This window comes from Arachis duranensis, chromosome 6, assembly GCF_000817695.3.
Source record: "Arachis duranensis cultivar V14167 chromosome 6, aradu.V14167.gnm2.J7QH, whole genome shotgun sequence".
Classification (NCBI taxonomy): Eukaryota; Viridiplantae; Streptophyta; class Magnoliopsida; order Fabales; family Fabaceae; genus Arachis; species Arachis duranensis.
Genome location: NC_029777.3, coordinates 99,220,801 through 99,226,764, shown reverse-complemented (window position 1 = coordinate 99,226,764; position 5,964 = coordinate 99,220,801).

The following is a 5,964-nucleotide window of genomic DNA, read 5'->3' as shown; positions in this document are numbered from 1 at the left end:
TGAATATAGTGGGCAACGAAGCGTGGACCGCTTCTGTCTTTGTCTTTATCCTCATTTTAACGAAAGTGGAGTTTCTTTTCTTTTGAATTTTGAAAATTTCATGTGGGGGCCAATGGTGTGTGTTTGTGACTGTGTTATTCTGCCAATTGCTCAGTTCCGAACATGAACGTTACATTTTGGGTTTTTGGTCTTGTGAACGTTACATTTTATTTGAGATATAAAAACTAGCACGCTCACCCATTTGGGTTTGGGCCAACATTATATTACCCAGCGGGCTGACCCAGAAATAGCGTATTGACGGATTTTTGCCTTATTCAACCTAGTCTCTTCTTATAGTCCGTATTAAAATCCACCTCATCCATATTTGAGTAGTAAAAATTTATACTCTAATTTGCCTATGCATGTACTTGTTCTGCTCTTATTAATTATTAAAATTTAACAAATAAAATAAAATTTTAAAATTTATATAATTATGATTATATATATAATATAAATTAAACTAAAAATTTAAAAATGATATAATATCAAATAATATTATTGACGTGTATTCCACAAGTTCGGTTATATCATCTAAAGATCATAATCGACCATATAATCCGGAAGCACTAAAAGTACGGATAAGTTCCATCACAATTTGACTAAGCATTATAAACGTTACCCATTTCTTCCGTTATCAATAACAGCATACAAAATCTCAGAACAAACAAACTGAAGTAAAACACGTCACTCATCTATATAAACAAATTAGATAGCTCAGTGAAGTCAAGTTACAACTACACTTTTCATTTTATATACTCGTATTAACTCCTTAATACTTTCTTCTGACTTAAGCGTCGAAGTGCTATTTGCAGGTGCTCCTGCCGCCGTATTTCGCATCGCCGAGGTCTGCCTCCAATCTCCTCAAGTGACGTATAGCTCTTTCCAAAAATCGAGCAGCAGGAGAAGGAGCCTTATAACTCGGCTCAGCCTGAACGGAACATTTGGCGCCCACCGTGGGCCCAGCATATTTAACCCCACTATTTTCTTTATCTAGTTTTTTATTTCTTTTTTCGGTAACAGGATCCCCAGTCCTTGGACATGGCTGACAACGGGGTTCGTTCACCCATGCAAGCGGAGCTTCTAGCTCAAATCACTAAACTTCAGGCGGAAGTTAGGAGGATAGCTGAACTATCCGTCCGTAACAATGCCGAAAAGCACGAAGAAGGAAACTCCAAAAGCTCGACTCAAGGCAACACAGATCCACTATGTCTAAATCCGCCAAAAGAAAAGCTGACCTTGGACAACCCATTCTCTGAGGAAATCACCAATTTTCAGATGCCCAAGAATTTTGTGCTGCCTACTTCACTCGAGCCATATAAGGGGATTGGTGACCCCCGGGCTCATGTCAAAAAATTCCAGTCTATGATGTTTTTTAACGGCGCTAATAATGAACCTATACTCTGCCGAGCTTTTCCTACTTATCTTGATGGTGCTGCATTACTTTGGTTTTCTAAATTATCTGCAAGATCAATCTCCTCGTTTGAAGACTTAGCGAGGTCTTTCATTGACTATTTTGAAGCTTCAAGGATATACGTGCACGGATCCGATTACCTCGGCACCATTCGACAGGGACAGCACGAAATCCTAAATGAATACATGACCAGATTGTTGAAGCGACAATGAAAATACGTGATCTAGATCCAGCAGTCCACCTACACGCACTTAAGGTCGGCCTCCGACCCGGGAAGTTCCGAGAAACAATCGCGGTGACCAATCCGAAGACATTGGAGGAGTTCCGAGAAAGGGCAGATGGACAAATGGAGATCGAAGAGCTGCGTGAGGCTGAGAGGACAGAAAGAAAATAACCTAGAAAAGAAGAAGACAAATCTATCAGATCACCAAACAGTAAGGAGCCAAGGAAGCCATTTAAGCTCACCCCAAAGTTTGACAATTACACCAGATTCAACACAAAGAGAGAAAACATAATCAAAGAAATTCTCAACGCCAAAATTATCAAACCTCCAACCCGAGCAGGCAATGATATAATATCAAATAATATTATTGACGTGTATTCCACAAGTTCGGTTATATCATCTAAAGATCATAATCGACCATATAATCCGGAAGCACTAAAAGTACGGATAAGTTCCATCACAATTTGACTAAGCATTATAAACGTTACCCATTTCTTCCGTTATCAATAACAGCATACAAAATCTCAGAACAAACAAACTGAAGTAAAACACGTCACTCATCTATATAAACAAATTAGATAGCTCAGTGAAGTCAAGTTACAACTACACTTTTCATTTTATATACTCGTATTAACTCCTTAATACTTTCTTCTGACTTAAGCGTCGAAGTGCTATTTGCAGGTGCTCCTGCCGCCGTATTTCGCATCGCCGAGGTCTGCCTCCAATCTCCTCAAGTGACGTATAGCTCTTTCCAAAAATCGAGCAGCAGGAGAAGGAGCCTTATAACTCGGCTCAGCCTGAACGGAACATTTGGCGCCCACCGTGGGCCCAGCATATTTAACCCCACTATTTTCTTTATCTAGTTTTTTATTTCTTTTTTCGGTAACAGGATCCCCAGTCCTTGGACATGGCTGACAACGGGGTTCGTTCACCCATGCAAGCGGAGCTTCTAGCTCAAATCACTAAACTTCAGGCGGAAGTTAGGAGGATAGCTGAACTATCCGTCCGTAACAATGCCGAAAAGCACGAAGAAGGAAACTCCAAAAGCTCGACTCAAGGCAACACAGATCCACTATGTCTAAATCCGCCAAAAGAAAAGCTGACCTTGGACAACCCATTCTCTGAGGAAATCACCAATTTTCAGATGCCCAAGAATTTTGTGCTGCCTACTTCACTCGAGCCATATAAGGGGATTGGTGACCCCCGGGCTCATGTCAAAAAATTCCAGTCTATGATGTTTTTTAACGGCGCTAATAATGAACCTATACTCTGCCGAGCTTTTCCTACTTATCTTGATGGTGCTGCATTACTTTGGTTTTCTAAATTATCTGCAAGATCAATCTCCTCGTTTGAAGACTTAGCGAGGTCTTTCATTGACTATTTTGAAGCTTCAAGGATATACGTGCACGGATCCGATTACCTCGGCACCATTCGACAGGGACAGCACGAAATCCTAAATGAATACATGACCAGATTGTTGAAGCGACAATGAAAATACGTGATCTAGATCCAGCAGTCCACCTACACGCACTTAAGGTCGGCCTCCGACCCGGGAAGTTCCGAGAAACAATCGCGGTGACCAATCCGAAGACATTGGAGGAGTTCCGAGAAAGGGCAGATGGACAAATGGAGATCGAAGAGCTGCGTGAGGCTGAGAGGACAGAAAGAAAATAACCTAGAAAAGAAGAAGACAAATCTATCAGATCACCAAACAGTAAGGAGCCAAGGAAGCCATTTAAGCTCACCCCAAAGTTTGACAATTACACCAGATTCAACACAAAGAGAGAAAACATAATCAAAGAAATTCTCAACGCCAAAATTATCAAACCTCCAACCCGAGCAGGCAGTTATCAGGATCAACGGTTCGTAAACAAAAGTAAACATTGTGCTTTCCATCAGAAGTATGGACACACAACGGATAAATGTGTGATCGCCAAAGACTTGCTAGAAAGATTAGCTCGGCAAGGCCTCCTAGACAAATATGTAAAAGGAAGAAGAAGCAAGGAAGATAACCGGGACCGAGAAGAGCGCCGATAGACATTAGAGGGAAAGAATGACAACAGGTGGTCCAACCTTAACCACCGAAAGGGATCATAAACTGCATATCGAGAGGATTCACAGGAGGAGCTGAAACAAACTCGGCACGCAAACGAAGCTACCGAGCAATGCTATCAATCGAAGGAACAGTACAACAAAGCAACAAAGAAACAACCGACCTCAGAATCACCTTCAGCCAAGCAGACATATTCTTGGCCATCCCTGATTTAGACGATCTAATGGTGATCTCCATCCAAACAGGCGAACTATTGGTAAGAAAAGTCCTATTGGACCCAGGTAGTAGCGCAGACGTTCTCTTCTATTCTACCTTTCAAAAAATGAATTTATCTGAAAAAATCATGCAACCCTCATCTAGAGAACTGGTAGGGTTCTGAGGGGAAAGGGTCCCAATAAAAGGATATATATGGCTAAAAACGACGTTAGGGAACACCCGATTATCATGAACCATTGACATACAATATCTTATAGTTGATTTTCCTAGTCCTTACAATATTATCCTCGGAAGACCTGCTTTGAACATGTTTAAAGCAGTAGTGTCTACCTTTCATTTATGTGTTAAGTTTCAGGCACAGGACAATAAGATAGCAACCCTACATTCAGATCGCCAACAAGCTTGGGAATTCTACAACACAAGCCTAAAAAGATTGGATAATAGGCGACAATATCAACAAGAGGTCAAATCCATTCACAGCACGAATGAGGTATTGACCTTAGCAGAAATCGACCCTAGGGAGGACAATCAGGAAAAACCTAAACCGGTGGAGGAGCTCCAGAAGGTTCCCCTGACGTCAAATCCGGAACAATTCACCTACATAGGCCAGGCACTCCAAGGAGAAAAACAACTAAAGCTTATACAAACGCTACAAGCCAATGCCGATTTATTTGCCTGTACTCTTGCAGATATGCCAGGCATAGATTGAAGCATTATTTACCATAGGCTCGCCATCGACAGAACAAGCCGACCTATAGCGCAGAGGAAAAGGAACCTTGGAGCAGAAAAAGCAAAGGTAGCTCTAGAGGAAACTAAGAAGTTACTTAACGCCAACTTCATCAAAGAAATCCGCTACACCACATGGCTCTCGAACGTGGTAATGGTAAGGAAAAATTCAGGTAAATGGCGCATGTGCGTCGACTTTACAAACCTCAACAAGGCATACCCGAAGGACGCCTACCCCGTACCATGTATTGACAAGCTCGTAGATAATGCATCAGTTTTCAAAAGCTTAAGCTTCATGAATGCATATTCTGGTTACAACCAGATCCTTATGCATCTAGAGGATCAAAGCAAGATAGCCTTCATAACTGAACATGGAAATTTTTGTTATAAAATAATGCCATTTGGTCTAAAGAATGCAGGTGCAACATATCAACGACTAATGGACAAGGTATTTCACCAACAGATAGGACAGAACATCAAAATTTATGTGGATGATATGGTCGCTAAGACCACACCAGGAAGATCCCACTGTAACGACCTCATGGAAATATTTAGTCAGATCCGAGCATACAACATGAGACTCAACCCAGAGAAATATGCCTTTGGGGTGCAAGGAGGCAAATTCCTCAGATTTATGTTGACTTCACGAGGAATTGAAGAAAACCCCAAAAAATGTGACGCAATACTTAACATGACAAGCCCGAAAACAATAAAAGAGGTACAACAACTAGCTGGAAGAGTAGCGCCCCTATCACGATTCTTGCCAGCAGTGTCGAGCTGATCATATCATTTTTTTCAGACGATATCAAAGAACAAAAAATTCGAGTGGATGATGAGCGGATACTTTGTACGCTTTTTGGGGGTAATTTCATGTAGATTTTAGCATGTTTCAGTTAATTTTTAGTAAAATAATATTAGTTTTTAGGCAAAAATCATATTTCTGGACTTTACTATGAGTTTGTGTGTTTTTCTGTGATTTCAGGTATTTTCTGGCTGAAATTGAGGGAGCTGAGCAAAAATCTGACTTAGGCTGAAAAAGGACTGCTGATGCTGTTGGATCCTGACCTCCCTGCACTCGAAATGGATTTTCTGGAGCTACAGGAGTCCAAATGGCGCGCTCTCAACGGCGTTGGAAAGTAGACATCCAGGGCTTTCCAGCAATATATAATAGTCCATACTTTGCGCAAGGATAGACGACGTAACTTGGCGTTAAACGCCAAGTTCATGCTGCTGTCTGGAGTTAAACGCCAGAAAAACGTCATTATCCGGAGTTGAACGCCCAAAACACGTCATAAC